Source organism: Erinaceus europaeus, chromosome 8, assembly GCF_950295315.1.
Source record: "Erinaceus europaeus chromosome 8, mEriEur2.1, whole genome shotgun sequence".
Lineage (NCBI taxonomy): Eukaryota > Metazoa > Chordata > Mammalia > Eulipotyphla > Erinaceidae > Erinaceus > Erinaceus europaeus.
The window spans coordinates 104792205-104808904 of record NC_080169.1 but is presented as its reverse complement, the minus strand read 5'-3'; the positions used below and the strand labels follow the sequence as shown (position 1 = coordinate 104808904).

The 16700-nt window shown below is 39.6% G+C and overlaps 1 protein-coding gene across 1 annotated transcript in view; it reads right to left on the bottom strand.

The window, feature by feature from the left end:
* The window catches only part of EXOC4 (exocyst complex component 4), a 915110-nt gene that overhangs the window by 844759 nt on the left and 53651 nt on the right, over nucleotides 1-16700 (bottom strand). The gene's annotated exons all lie outside the window — the stretch shown is intronic.

The following is a 16700-nucleotide window of genomic DNA, read 5'->3' as shown; positions in this document are numbered from 1 at the left end:
GTCATCGTTGTTGGATAGGACAGAGAGAAATCTACAGAGGAGGGGTGTTGTTAAAATTCGGTGGCTCCAGCTGGCCGGGCTAGCTTCACGGGCGGGTAACAGAGACGGCCAGAGACATACGGCTGGGCAGGGAAGCTGTATTTCTTTATTCAGGAACAACGATCATAAACTAAACCAAACTAATCACCAAACAGAACTCTGCTGCCTCTTTCCCCCCGTGACGGCGCCAAGCATTCTCGAACTCTGCCACTCTGGAACTCTGGAACAGAGAGGGGCAGAGAAAGACACCTGACAGACCTGCTTCACTGCCTGTGAAGCGGCTCCCCTGCAGGTGGGGATCCCGGGGCTTAAACTGGGGGCTCGAACCGGGATGCTTAAGTTAGTCCTTGCGCCAGTCCTTGCGCTTCGACTATACCTTATTTCTATGTAAGTATTTCATTTCTCATCAGACAGGAATTGATAAAAGAAAATAAGTGTGTTTTTCACAACACCAAAACTGTGGTATCTGTTCATACAAAACTACTATTTTTACAAGTCAATAACGATCAAATATTGACTGTTCCACATGCTTCAATCAAACTGCTTATAAGAAGGTCTGAATGCTTTGCAGCATCTAGGATTATAACAGCACTCATTGCAGACCACTGTGGCCTTTGAAGAACCTTATAAATCTCCCTGCATAGAGAAATTAGGTACAATTTTGCCAGTAGAATTATATGCATGCTATACAAAACCACAAATGTGTGGCCTTCAAGAATTATATTCACAAGCATTCTGTCAAGTGTAAATATGGATGTCATCGTCTCAACTTGTGTTTATAGCATGTTTAAAGGGCCATAAATTGTCATAGAATCCATTCAGAAACCACTATCTTTAGGGGACACATGTCTGAACCAAAAGTAAGAATTTCTGATTGAATTCCATGAAGAGGTCACACCCCAAACTTCCTGGCTCTGTGAAGCAGGTGCAATATGATCTGAGAAAGATATTCACCAACCCTCCAGACACAAAAGATGAGAAGCTACAACATGATGCTCAGATCCCCTGCTCACAGAACACTGGGCTAAAGGGGCAGATTAATACACATAATCAAACCCTTAGGGCATATCTGCAGATGTAAGGTTACCAATGGAGGCCCAATGTCCTGGAGTGGAGGGGTATTTGGCACTTGGGTGGTGGGTAGGGTAAACAATGTGAGAACTAGTTCAAGTCTTTCCTGGCTTTGTGCCCTGAATTCTGTAATAAGACTACCTAAAATCTAAGCTTGGCTATTTTATAATCAAGAAGCACATCAACAATCACCACTTAAAACACTCAAGGGTGGCTTAGACTGCTTTGCATGCAAAATAGATGGTGAAGAGGGAGCGTGAGGGGCGGGGAGAGCATAAGATATACAAGAGGAAAATAAAGTCCATCCCTGGTTGGGGGCTCAAGTGAAAGCTTTGAGGAGCCTTAAGAGATCCCTAAGAAAAACACAACGCCTGATCCCAATTCCACTGGAGAGAGACTAAGAAGTCTGGGGCTCAGCTTTGCCACTGACTGAGAGCCTGGGGGCTATTGACAGCTTGGTACCCAAGAGCATGTCCCAAGAATGATGCGGCACAGGGCAAAGCCAAATGCCTGAAGCAAGGACACTCCCACCCCACCCCTTACAACTCTGCAACCTATAACTAATCAACAGTGATCAAATCAGGCCATCAAAAATGAGCATTCTTAAAGTCAGTGTGCTGACAAAATATTGATATTTTGTGTGCCCTCACTCCCTCAGGAAACCTAATACCTATAATGCAGATTCAGCAATGCTCTCACCATTAAAAATGGGACACTGTCTACCTCCATTCTCCCTTCATTACTGCCTGGGCTATTGCGTGTTTTTATTTAATAAACCTTCATCAGCTCAAATGAAGGGTTGTTATTAGTTGAGCTAACAGCCAAATGATAATGCTCCAGAGAGATATCAGTGCTTGTTGGTGCATTAACAAAGAGAGGAGAAGGGCTGAGGTCAAGCATGTGTCAATGTAAATGAGGCGATATTAGGTACTAACAGCTTAATGCAATAGACTGCCTGAGAGATAATGGAATTTACAGGATAAAGCAAATGAGATGAAGTTATTGATAAGTGGATGGCGGGAAGAAGGGGGGTCTTCCAGATAGAGTGCAGCTGAAGAAAAGGCCTCTTGTGAATTTTTTTTTTTCCTTAAAGAATCTTCAAATCTATCTCAGGAAAAAAACTTGAGATCAAATGTGACTTCTAGCTTCACAAAAAGAGCTTATCCCATTACTGCTGTGAAATACAGAGTTGTTCTAAAAACACACCATTTTGTTAAGCTTTGAGATTCTCCCCCCTTTTAACTTGTTTACTGTTGTGGGTTTTTCTTGCTGGTGGTGGGGAGGAAGGAGATTCTTAAATATGCGTTTTCTACCACAAATAATTCCCATATTTTACTAAAGCAAGAATCATGGATTTGTTTTGTTCTTTCTTACATAGTTGGGGCAGACAGGTCTTCCAATATATCCCATTAAACCAAGCAGTGTCTGAGAAACAAAATATAAAAACATTTTATTATAAAGGTCTTTTTAAAGGTTGTCAAGACTGGTGTCCCACTTTAATTTTACAGTAATATATATATATATATATATATATATATATATATATATATATGCCAAAGATCTGCACTTTTTTCTTAGATCTTATTTTCCTTCCAAATTAGAAAACCAAGAAATTCTTATATAAGAAAACTTAAAAGCACAAAAAAGAAAAGGAAAAATGTCATCCAAACTCTCAATAATCAGGTATACTATATAATATTCTCACCCAACTCTATACAAAGATTTTACAAAAATACTATTGTTTTAAATAGGCTTGTTTTTAAGTTGGCAATACACTCAAAACGACTGCTCAACACAAAATATGACTGTGAATGTTTGCATACTAGTCATAATATGACTATTTCATAAATTCTGCTAATTCCCTATACTTCAGGAACTGCAGTTTTTTTACTTTCACAAATCTTACCATGATAAGATTTGTGTATTATCCTTGTGTGTATATATTTTTTGAACACACAATTAAAATTTTAGCTTTTCCCTTAACATAGCATAATAGACGTAGCATTCTGGGAGTCGGATAGTAGCACAGCAGGTTAAGCGCACGTGGCACAAAGTGCAAGGACCAGCATAAGGATCCTGGTTTGAGCCCCCAGCTCCCCACCTGCAGGGGAGTCGCTTCACAAGCAGTGAAGCAGGTCTGCAGGTGTCTATCTTTCTCTCCCCGTCTCTGTCTTCCCCTCCTCTCTCCTTTTCTCTCTGTCCTATCCAAAAACATCAATAACAACAACAATAATAATCATAACAATAAAACAAGGGCAACAAAAGGGAATAAATAAATATTTTTTAAAATCTTATTAAAAAAGAAGTAGCATTCTAAGATCACAGTGCATACTTAGAACTTCTGCTACATAATGACAAATGAAAAGTCATATTTGTTCTAATTGGGCTTAGAAGAGATTTGTTCACACTTTCTTTTTCTTTGTTAATTTCTTTATTGGTGGATTAATGGTTAACAGTTTATAGTAAAATACAATAGTTTGTACCTGCATAACATTTCTCAGTTTTCCACATAACAAATCAACCCTCCTCTGCCATCATGTTCCAGGATCTGAGCCCTTACCACCACCAAACCCCACCAACCCCAGAGTCTTTTACTTTGGTGCAGTACACTGCACACTTAAAAAAAAATTGTTTTTTTTTTTACTTATTTATTAATGAGAAAGAGAAGAGAACCAGGCATCACTCTGGTACATCTGCTGCCAGGGATTGGACTCAGGCCTTATGCCTAAGAGTCCAATGCTTTATCAACTGTACCACATCCCAGACCACCACATTGTTTAAAAATATTTATTTATTTAGGACAGAGACAGAAATTGACAGGGAAGGGAGACAGAGAGGGAGAATGATACCTGCAACAGTGCTTCACCTCTTGTGAAGTTTCTCCATTGCTGGTGGAGCTGTTCACACTTTCTTAATGAAAAAAATTAAACTCTTCCTAAAAAATGATAAGAATTGTAATTGTGAACTGGTAAGGTATCAATGAATACTATTTTTGCTCTGTCATAGCTACAACCCAAGTTGAGTTAGGCCCCCAGTGCACTGAAGGAACATTTGGCACTATGGTGTCTTTCTCTTGGATCCTCTAGCTCTGTCTCTGCCGTTTTTTTTTTCCTTTCTTAGGGGATTAATGGCTTACAGTTGACAGTAAAATACAATAGTTTGTACATGCGGAACATTTCCCAGTTTTCCACGTAACAATTAAGCCCCCACTAGGTCCTCCTCTGCCATCATATTCCAGAACTTGAACCCCCTGAGCCCCCTCCTACCTCTGAGTCTTTTACTTTGGTGCAATACACCAACTCCAGTCCAGGTTCTGCTTTGTGTTTTCCCTCCTGTTCTTGTTTTTCAACTTCTTTCTATGAGTGAGATCATCCCATATTCATCCTTGTCTTTCTGATTTATCTCACGTAACATAACTGCTTCAAGCTCCATCCAAGATGGGGTGAAGAAGATGAATTCACCATTTTAAATAGCTGAGTAGGATTCCATTGTGTATCTAGACCACAACTTACTCAGCCATTCATCTATTGTTGGACACCTGGGTTGCTTTCAGGTTTTGGCTATTAGAAATTGTACTGCTATGAACATAGGTATACAGAGATCTTTTTGGATGGGTGTGTTTGGTTCCTTAGGATACATCCCCAGAAGAGGAATTGCAGGGTTATAAGGTAGGTCCATTTCCAGCCTTCAGAAAGTTCTCCAGACTGCTCTCCACAGAGGTTATCTCTCTTTTTTATCTTAAAAAGTAACAGAACAATCCTCCTCTTAAAGGTCAGCAAAAGAGGTGTCAGAGGATCATTTCAGGCTCACACTTAAATCAAGGTGATTTTAACCACATTCTGCAAAAACTCCCAAATCTATTAGATAAATAAATTTTTCAAAAGAAATTAATGCTCTATATTCAAGGGAAGCAAATGAAAACTACTTGAAAGTCTGAAGTTTAGTACAAGAGAAATTTTTACTTTGTAAAATTGCAATACTGTAAAGTAAGCAAATGAAGAACAGATAAAAGATTGAAATAAAAGAAAAAAGAAGAGAAAGGGAGAGAGACAGAGAAGGAAAGAAGGAAGAAAGAAAGAGAAAGAGAGATAAAGAAGGAAGAAAGAAAGAGAAAAAGAGAGAGAGAGAGAGAGAGAAACTGGGCAGTGGCACACTAGGTTAAGAGCACATAGTATGAAGCTAAAGACCCACACAAGGATCCTGATTTGAGCCCTCAACTCCCCATCTATAGAGGGGTCACTTCACAAGAAGTGAAGGTGGTCTGCTGGTATCTTTCTCTCACCCTCTCTGTCTTCCCCTCCCCTCTCAGTTTCTCTCTGGCCTATCCAAAAAAACAAACAAACAAAAAAAAAAAAAATCAAAGAAATGGCCACAGGAGCAGTGGATTCATAGTGCAGGCACTGAGCCTCAGCAATAACCCTGAAGACAAAAAATAAAAATAAAAAGGAAAATCAACGGTACCTATCCAGGAGTGTGACTTTTAAAAAGACTCCCAGAACTTGAAGGAATCATGTGAAATTAGATATGCCAGAAAGAGAAGGATGAATATGGGATGGTTTCACTCGTGAAAAGCTGAGAAATAAGAACAGAAAGGAGAAACACAAGGCAGAACTTGGACTGGGTTTGGTGTACTGTATCAAAGTAAAGGACTCTGGGGCGGGGGGAGATGGAGACATGTCTTTCTTGTCCTGGGTGTCTGATGGTAGAGGAAGTCCTGGGCTGGAGATAAGCATGCTTTGCAGAAAACTGAGAAATTTTACACACGTATCAACAGCTGTATTTACTATAAACTATTAATTCCCCCAATAAAAAATATTTTTAAAAGAAATTCCAGTCTTCAAAAGCAAACAAGTAAGAACACCGACAACAAGAAAGCTAGCTGCCTACATAGCCCTGCACTTTTACTTGTCTATGAGAAAACCAACTTGCCAAGCTAAGCCTCTGTGCTTAGTCTTGGACACAACAACTAAAGCTACTCATTTAATAACTTTCTTTTCAGCTTGTCCTAAGTCTTTTAGAAAAGTGATCAGATGTAGGTGTTTGAGGGTCCCCAACAAAGGGGTTCCAATGTAGCTAGAAGCCATTAAAATGATCACATCTAAGTAGCACACCAGACTATGATATCCTGACCCCCAGCATGTCTCTCTCACCCCCTCCACTCCTGCTTCTATTGTATTGATCATGATATGAGATACTGTTTATTTATTTATCATCTCTCTCTCCCTACTGGCACTTAAGCTGATTCAAGGTCAAGGCCACATATATATATATATAAAAGTATGAATTGTTACATTCATTTGTTAGTCTATCAATATATGAGCGAGAGTCTTTTTATTCTGTGAGAGATTCTTTCTGGACAAATTATCTGTATAGAATATTAGCATCTGTCTTTCAGATCAATAGTCAGCATAGGAACAGATGGGTTTTAATGGCTGCTAGTTCATTCTTGATTGCAGATGTATTTTTGACCATGCTGTAGAGAAATCTTTACGGAATGCTGAAATATTTCTGCAGTCACTCAAGCTCTGCAGGTAAAAGACAGTAAGTCCACTAGAATGTTCCAATGTGCTTATACAGTTCTTCACCTCAGTGCACTAACAGTCATGACAAGAAAAAAAATAATAGTTCTGTAAGATCTCAGACATTTGTCAAGACAAATAAACCTAAGGGCAAATAAAATGAAAATGCCTCTATTTGCACAGAGAAGTGCCAACTTTTCATTGGTCCCTGGCCCTGACATCTATGCATTAATAGAAAGAATAGCTTAAAAAAAGGAAATAGATAGGATAACTTAATTATCAAGCTGTTGACATTTCTGAAAACACTTTCTTTTAATGAACTAACTACATCTAAAAAAAATTTATTCATTTAGTTACCTAAGCATACATTTTGCAATGAGTTCATCTCATTGCAAATTAAATTTCTCCTAGTCAGCCCGTCAGTGAATATACCTGGTGTAGACTGAAGAGGTAGTTGACACAGAATCTGAGACAGTCTGCCAAACCCCAAAAATAAAGCATGGAGCATCGGGGCCTTACATTCATCTGTACTATTCAAATTTCCTAAAGGAAAGGCTTAGCAATTCTGCAAGGATTCTCTTGGACAGTGTGAAATGCAGGCTAATCTTTCACTTCAGTAGATGTCCATGAGGGTTCAGATATGCTTAGCTTAACATGTCCCACTTCAAAACTTTCATCAGCTCAAAACAAGTCCCCTAAGACCAAGGTTTTAGAGTCCTGCATGGAAGCAGTCACCGTATTTTCTTCCATAGATTCAGCAAAAATAATAAGTAACATTTCTAAACAACTATGTATTTGTGTGTGTGTGTGCTTACATTCACAGTATTAATATCTACTTTAACCCCTTCAGCAACCCTTAGAGGTATATAACATTTTAAACTTCAGCTTTCAGCAAACTCAAATTAAATGAGTAGCCTGAAGCGATCTAGTCAAAGTTCAATCTAATGCACATGAAAATCCATGACATTCACAGCCTCGAATGATATCCAGTAATTGCAAAAGGATCTTGTAAACTGAAAGTGGTACACAGATATAATTACTTCTGGGACTTAGAAAACTAAGCATTAGCTGCCATACTCTATCCCATATTTTCATCACATAAAGGAAATAATTAAAAATATGTGTGTTTTCTATTTCCAATCCCCACCCACAAGAGGGAAGTTTCAGGGATGGTGAAGCAGAGCTGCAGGTATCTTTCTCTCTCCTCCCCTAACTCTACTCTCAGTTTTTTTTTTTTATATTTATTTATTTACTCCCTTTTGTTCCCCTTGCTGTTTTACTGTTGTAGACATTATTGATGTCATTGTTGTTGGATAGGACAGAGAGAAATGAAGAGAGGAAGGGAAGACAGAGGGGGGAGAGAAAGACAGACACCTGCAGACCTGCTTCACCGCCTGTGAAGGGACTCCCCTGCAGGTGGGGAGCCGGGGGCTCGAACTGGGATCCTTATGCCGGTCCTTGTGCTTGGCGCCACGTGCGCTTAACCCGCTGAGCCACTGCCCGGCTCCCTAGTTTCTTTCTGTCCTATCAAATGATATATTCTTGAAAGTTTATTTATTTAACATGAGGGGTGAAGACAGAGACAGAGACAAACAGAGACAGGATGAGAGTCTGACCAACACTCTGGCACATGTCAAATTCAGGACCTCCTGTTTAAGGGTTCAAAGCCTTATCCCCTGCACTGTCTCCAGGCTCACATAAAAGAAACAGTTCTGTGTCATACCACTCTCTCAGCAAAGGACTCTGCAATCCACTGGGAAGAAAGCAGTTTAACTATGTTATTATCAAAATTATCATAATAATCCTTACCTGAGTATACAACTACAGATGTCTTTTTTTTAATGGCTTATAAATAAAAAGAGACAAATGGTTAAGATATTCAAAACCTCTACAATCTCAAGAAGACTTTGCAATGAAAAAAAATTATTTTAGTCACAGCCTTATGACTGTCAGCTAAAGTGCTTCAAAACTACCTGCACTAGCTTGGTTTCCACTGATTGAATGCAATTATGAATTGACTTCCACGGGTTGATAAATCAGAACTTTGTGTAAGTGGTTTTCAAAGCTCATCTGTGCAATTTTAGTTTCATGCAGACTTCCACAGTCCTTAAAAAATTTCTCATAAAAAAAATAGTAACTATCATGAAATACCTTCCTGGTTTGTTCATGCCACAGGGAAGAAGCTGCTATTCTTATATTAATAATTCTCCCCAGAATTAATCAGTCATTGTACATTAGAACCAGCAGCTGGAGTGTTTTGAGTGATAATGAAACCTGTAACAAGGCATCTTCAGCCGTCTTTTCAAGACAATAAGGGAATTAAAATTTCAATTTAAATGCAGAGGTTTGAAACACGCTTCACTGGCAAAATTACTTCAATTAATGTGAGTGGAATACAAAGGACAGACTGCAGAAATGTGATGCAGCAACCAGAAATTATGTCATTAATGTGCTTGCATCAACCCAGCACAATGACTGCAAAGGTCTAATTTAGAGCGTACATATCACAGAGCTACAGGCTCCAATATTAATCAAGTCTCTGATTCCAAAGTGACGGATGCAGGCTTCTTGTTGGATCACTTGGAGGTTTTCATCAGCTAACAGGAGCTGTTTACCTTGTAGAAGGAAACAAAAGGCCATGCCTATTTGCAGACATTCACTGGCATGACAATTTAATTACTTCATGCAATTCTCTGGTTATCATATCAAAAGGAGAAACAAATATCCCATCTCGAAGCCACCTCTATAGCTATCAGGCACTTCCAATGGCAAAGTAGGAATGGCAGGCGCTGGAGAGAGCCAGGGGTCACTACTGATTTATTTACTCTGGAGTTATTAACCCAAGTCAGGATTAAATTACTGGGCATCTGCACCTGCCATAAAATGGAAATGCAAAAACATCTTGATAAACATCCCCAAGAAAATCAGGAGGTTTGAAAGACTAGAGGGCTTTGTTTTCACTTTTCCTCTGATGACTTTTAGCAAAGATTTTCACTTGGACCCTTGAGATGCTATAAGTGGATTTTGGTTGTAATAGCACATAGCCCTGGGAAAAAGAAACAAGATTATTTTTTCATATGAAGTTCAATCAAAGAGCAATTAGAAACCTTACTCTCCATCTTTGTATACAAAAGGATAAATTGAGTAATATCCTCAACCTTTTAACTGCACCTTTAACCCAATCCCCCTGAAATCTTCACTGTCTAAGGATATACCGACTCCCTAGATGATGCAAAGCAACCAACACATCTATAAAGTGGGCACAATTTTTACCAGATATCCCTCTATGGGGCTGTCATAAAAATTCAGTGCATTAACCAAGGAGGCATAAAGGTATTGGAGACTTCTGAAGGCGTGACTACAGAGCAGCTGCAGTGTCACTTGGCTCTCCCGAGTCAACTAGAAAAAGCAACAGAAATCACCTGAAAACTCAACAAAATCCAACCAGGATCTCTCCAGAAACTCACCACGGTACAGGTGAATGCTGACACGTAGTCAGTGGATGGAACGGAGTGAGGGAGAGATTATCAGGACTCAAAAAGCTGTACGCAGTGAAGGCTGGAGCCAAGTTGGGAGCTACCCAGTAGAGCACATGGCTGGTGGCAGGAACGTAAATCTGGGTGCTTAATCTGTGAATTAGGGGGGAACAGGGTTTTAAGCTGCCCACAAGGACCCAAAAACTTGGCTCAAATTAAAGACCTCTGATCAGCTCAGGCTCCCATAGCAGGCTAAAAAAATAATAATAATAAATTCCAGCCAACTTCTGGTGAAAGTACAAGGAGCTAGTTGCTGAAGCATGTCACTGCGGAGAATTGTGTTAAAGCAACAACTGTTTAAAAAATAAATAAATAAATGCATTAGCCAATGTGGGATATGCACATTAACAAATACTGTATATTTCGAACTGCACCAGCACACACTGAATACTTGAGACATATTAGGTATTATTGTAATTATTGCTTTTTTTTTGTTCCTCCAGAGTTATGCTACTGGAGGCCATTTTTCCCAATTTTGTTGCCCTTGTTGTTGTTATTATTGTTATTGCTGGGTTTTGTTGTTGTTGTATAGAATACAGAGAAATCAAGAGAGGAGGGGAAGAGAGGGGGAGAGAAAGATAGACACCTGCAGACCTGCTTCACCGCCTGTGAAGCGACCCCCTTGCATGTGGGGAGCCAGGGACTCGAACTGGGATCCTTATGCAGGTGCTCACACTTTGTGCCACTTGTGCTTAACCTGTTGCGCTACTGCCCGGCCCCTGTAACTATTGCTTTTTATTGGTCACTTAAATAATGCAAAAAAGGAAGGTTAACAACTATAGCCCTTTCCATTAAAAAAAAAAAAAAAAAAGTTGCAAGGACCCTGGTGGTGGGAAATGTGTGGAATTTTACCTCTCTTATCCTATGGTTTTGTCAATATTTTTTAATTTTTATTTTATAAGTAAATTGAATTTTAAAAATTACAAGAAAAAGGCCATCCAAAACTTCCAGGAAAGAAAATGCCTGTGTCTCTATTAGAGGCATGAAAATCTTTCGCATAGATACCCACTTGGTTAATGGTCTGTGAACTCTGACTCTGAGATACATTAGGGTGGGCACAGGGCAGACAAAAATAGACAAGCTAAGGCCCGTGCCCTCAATGACCTACCGCACAAACAAAAGCAATCAGAGCACAATGGAATTACATGCTGCCGATGGGAACATAGAGAAAAGCATCCACTCAAGTCAAGTATTCTTATCACAGTAAAAATAAAGGCATAATTAAGAGAAGAAGGAAGAAGAGGAGGAAGAGGGGAAGGAGAAGAAGGAGGAGGAGGAGGAGGAGAATGGCAAAGAGTTTAATAATGTGGAACATCCATCGACTTGATAAAAATTTAAGGTAATTTATTTTATTTTAATAATCAGGTTCATTTTTCTAAAATCACTTTAATGAAGAAATGTTAGTTTACAAAACCATTATTGTTACAGGGGTACATTTCTGCATCTTCCCAAGACAGGTGTCAGCATACCTCATCCTCCATCAAATAGTCATCTTACTCTGCTACCGGACACTAGGTCCCCAAGCCTCACTACCCCCACGCTGCCCCCCCCATCTTTGAGTTCTTGGATCTGCTACAATAAATTATTAGTTTCACCCTGTACTTTCTGTTAAGTCTTTTTTTTTTTTTTTTCATTTTAAGCGTGATCCCATCTATTATGTTAGAGAATTTTTCACGGGACAGAGAGAAAGACAGAAAAGGCAGAACGCCACTTCAGCACAGGAGGTGTTACGGGTCAAACCAGGAACCCACAGCACACAAATCCAGTGCTCTGCCAGCTGAGCCACTTCTCCAGGCACACAAGTCAAAACTTAAAGAGCCACGTTCCAGATAGAAATGGACTGAAGGGGTCAGCGGTAGTGCAATAGGTTAAGCGCACACTGCATGAAGCGCAAGGGCTGGCGTAAGGATCCCAGTTCGAACACCCGGCTCCCCACCTGCAGGAGGTCGCTTCACGGAGAGAGAATCTTTCTTTCCTCCTCTCTGTCTTCCCCTCCTCTCTCAATTTCTCTCTGCCCTATCCAATAACAATGAAATCAGTAACAACAGCAATAATAACCACAACAACCTTAAACAACAAGGGCAACAAAAGGGATAAAAAATAGCCTCCAGTAGCAGTGAATTCGTGGTTCAGGCACCAGCCCCAGCAATAACCCTGGAGCCAAAAAAAAAAAAAAAAAAGAAATGGATTTAAATACAGCCAACTTACAAAGAAAAGCCTATAGCATTTCTAGTTAGCAGCAGTGAATACTAAGAAATCATAATTAATAAAGAATTAATGTTTTTTCAAAGCAACGAAAGACATGATATCCAGGAAGAAATTTAACAAAATGTAGGCAATGTCTCTTAAGTACACAGTACTCAGCATTATTATATAGGACATAAAGGAAGGCTTTGAAAAATAAAGAGATACTGCATATCCTATTCACTAAAAGACTACATTGCAGAGATCAAATTCTCCTACATTTAATCAGAATTTCATCACACTTTCTGTGCAGCCTGACAAATTGATACCAGAATGCACATGGAAGAGTAAAGGCCAAGGCTAAGATAGAACATTCTGAATTGCAAGGTGACAGAACATCCTTACCTGCTAGCAAACTATATTGTGGAATGATCGTAATTGTATGATTATTTGTGTAGAAACACAGGGGGAATGGAGGAAAATAAAGAGCTCAGAAACACTGACCCATGCATATGTGAAATCTGACAGGTGACCAAGATGGCATTGCGAAGCACTGAGAAACAGATTCTGAGCCAAGTGGCCATTTGAAAAGATAAAATTAGACATACAGGGGAATTGGGCGGAAGTGCAGCAGGTTAAGCGCAGGTGGCGCAAAGCACAAGGACCAGCAGAAGGATCCAGGTTCAAGCCCTGGCTCCCCGCCTGCAGGGGAGTCGCTTCACAGGTGGTAAAGCAGGTCTGCAGGTGTCTATCTTTCTCTCCCCCTCTCTGTCTTCCCCTCCTCTCTCCATTTCTTTCTGTCCTATCCAACAATGACAACAACAATAGTAACTACAACAATAAAAAGAAACAACAAGGGTAACAAAAGGGAATAAATAAATATAAATTTTTTAAAAAAATTAGACATACAGAAGTAGAGTCCAAATGGATGAAGGATTCTCTTTATGACAGTGGAATAGAAAAAAAATGTTTAATGACAAAAGGGAAATACTGAGAAATTTTATTTTGCTAAATTTTAACATTTCATATCAAAAGACACCATAAACAGACTAGCAAAAAGTATTACCAATCGGGAAAAACTATCTTTACAGTCTGGCTAAAAGACAAAAGACTAGTACCCAGAATATATAAAGAACTATACATAGAAAAGAGAATTTAGGTAGAAGGCAGACAATGGCACACTTGGTTCAATGCACATGCAACAATGCATGAGGACCCAGGTTCAAGTCCTCAGTTCCCATCTGAAGCTTCATGAGTAGTGAAATAATGTTTCAGGTGTCTTTCTTTGTCTCTCCTTCTCTATCTCCCCTCCCCTCTCATTTTCTGTCTCTATACAATAAAGGAAGGAAGGAAGGAAGGAAGGAAGGAAGGAAGGAAGGAAGGAAGGAAGGAAGGAAGGAAGGGAGGAGAGAAGGGAGGAGAGAAGGAAGAAGGGACTTTCTAAGAAACATATATTACACACTCACCCTTTTTTGGAGCTTAGTCCTTTTTCTGCCCACCCTACACTCATACCTCCCTTGAGTCCCTCAATTATACAGATTTAGTTGGAACTGATGATCACAGATCCCAAGTCGGCTTATTTTATAGCCTACGTCAGTGTTTCAAGTGGGGCACTGGGAATCAGTACTGGGACTTCATGCAGTAAAGCATGTGCTTTACCACTGAGCTACCTTCCCGTCCCCCTCCTTATTTTTTTAACAGAGCACCGGTGAATGAAAGGGTTCTGGAAGTCTAGGGTCATTGGAGCCACATGCACATGGGATATCACTGCTGAATTCCCTCCTCAAACACAGGAGGGAGAGAAAGATGGACACAGAGAGGAAAGACACCACAGCCCTGATCCATCAATTGTGGGGCCTTCCCAATGGCATCCATGGTGCTCCCATGTGGAGCTAGGACTCTAACTCAGAACCTCAAGCATGCAAGGTGGGTGTTATACTAGGTGAGCTCTACCTAGGCCCACACCTCTATATTTTGAAATTACAAAGATGCTTTCCTCTGAAAAATGTAGGCTACAGTCTACCCACCCCTATTCACCCCCAACACCCAAATCTTACCCACAAATAGGTGGAACAGTCTAGAACAGACAAATGAAGAATACTAACAAAGGAGGCCAGGCAGCAGTGCACCTGGTTGAGCGCTCATATTACATTGCACAAGGACCCAGGTTCAAGGCCCTGGTCCCTACTTGCAGCCCTGAGCAAAGCTTCGCAAGTGGTGAAGCAAGTCTGCAGGTGTCTATCTTTCTCTTTCCTTCTCTATGTTCCCCTCCCCTCTCAATTTCTCTGTCTCTACTCAATAATAAGTAAATAAATAAATAAATAAATAAATAAATAAATAAAAATTTAAAACATAAAGAATACAAACATAAAGGATATTCAGGAAGCATTCCACATACAGTCCAATCCTTCTAGCAGAGTGGTCACATGGATAAAGCAATTCCTTTTATTTAAGCTATGTGGAACTGAATTTCTGTGACTTGCCACCAAGAATTTAAAGTAGCATTTAACAAGATCCTTAAGAAAAATAACAACCTATTTTTAACATGCGGAACTTACTCAGAAGCAGGTCCAGTCCAAGAAATCATGATTCACATTGATATGTATGTGCTGTGCAAAGACATATAAACTTATCTATTGCTGAAAGTTGATAACTCCACACAGATAACTATTTTTTAGTATATAAACCAACAATGAAATTGAAAGATGACCTCTCTTCTACTTTATAACCCATAATCATTATTAAGAAAGATGTTACAATAAACAAGATACTGGGGATGGGTGTTGGCTCACAGGGTTCAGTGCACAGATTTTGGGGCAAAAGGACCCGAGGTTCAAGCCCCTAGTCCCCCATTGCACTTCATAAGCCATGAAAAAACACTGTAGGAATCTCTCCCCCCTCTCTCTCTCTCGCTCTCTCTCTCAATCTCTCATTCTCTCTCTCTCTCTCTCTCTCTCTCCCACCCTCCCTCCTCTCTCTCAGCTCCCTCCCAACTTCACCTCCCCCAGTATATTTTCTCTCTCTCTCTCTCTCCCTCTCTCCTTCCTCCCAACCCCAACTCCCCCCAGTCTTTCTCTCTCTTTCAAAAAAAAAAAAAAAAGGTTTTTGAGTCCTGTGTGTGAATGTCTGAAAATATAAAAGAAACAAGATACTAAAAAAAAAAACAATTCTTCTGGCACTCCCAAAAGCAAACCATTATTACCATCCTCACAGTGAGGAAACTGACTGTTCATTCTTACCACATTTATAGGTGTGATTGTACACTAAAATATCCCAGTGTATTTCACTTCCTGGCTACCAAAAAGTTTCTTGTGAAAGACTTAGAGCAGAGTCTTCTTCAAAGTCTGGATGAATCAAAACTACTTAGAGAACTTAATCTGTTTCCCTATCAACAAAGACTCCAGTTTTTGGTTTTTGTTTGTTTGGTTGGTTGGTTTTTGTTTGTTTGTTTTTCCCCAGTGTTACAGGCAATCTAATTTGGTGACAAGGATAAAGAAGCCTTCCTTTATTGTGGAAAAGTAAATCCAAACCTGGTTCCTCAGTTACTCGGAGCTTCTGTACCAGTCAATTCTGACTGAGATGGAAATGGGAGTATCTGTATCCAAGTCACATATACACCTATTACTACATCCAAATCCTTTTCCCTCTTCTTTCTTTGGGAGGGGAATTGGGTAGAGAAGTCTTCTCTAAGCCACAGACGCTGGGAAATTTAAGCTTCTTAGGGAGCAAGATATATATTATTTTTATTCATTGTCTTAACACTTGGCCACCTACCTCAACTATTACAATCCTTTATGGATTTCATTTCTAATGAGAAGAGTAGCTAAATATAGTGGACGTAGAATGAGAGTAATAATGATTGGGCTGCGGAGCACTCCTGCTAGACAAAGTTCCTTCCAGAATTACTCCCCCCCCCAAAAAAAATTATTTTACTTTTTTTTTTAATTTTCTTTATTGGGAGATAAATAGTTTAGAGTCAACAGTAAAATACAATAGTTTGTACATGCATAACATTTCTCGGTTTTCCACATAACAATTCAACCCCCGCTCGGTCCTCTCTGCCATCATGTTCCAGGACCTGAAATCTCCCTCCCACCCGAGTCTTTTACTTTGGTGCAATACACCAACTCCAGTCCAAGTATTTTTACTTTTTTTTTTTATCAATTTAAACAAAACATTAATGGGGAAAAAAAGCTGCAAAGAGCTTGTGGAACATCAAGCTATAAAGTCCTGCAGTTCTCTGTCATGCAGTTTTTCTCTTCCTCCTCCTCTTTATTTCTTCTATTTATTTATTTATTTATTTATTTATTTATTTATTTTATTGCCACCAGGGTTACTGCCAGAACTCAAT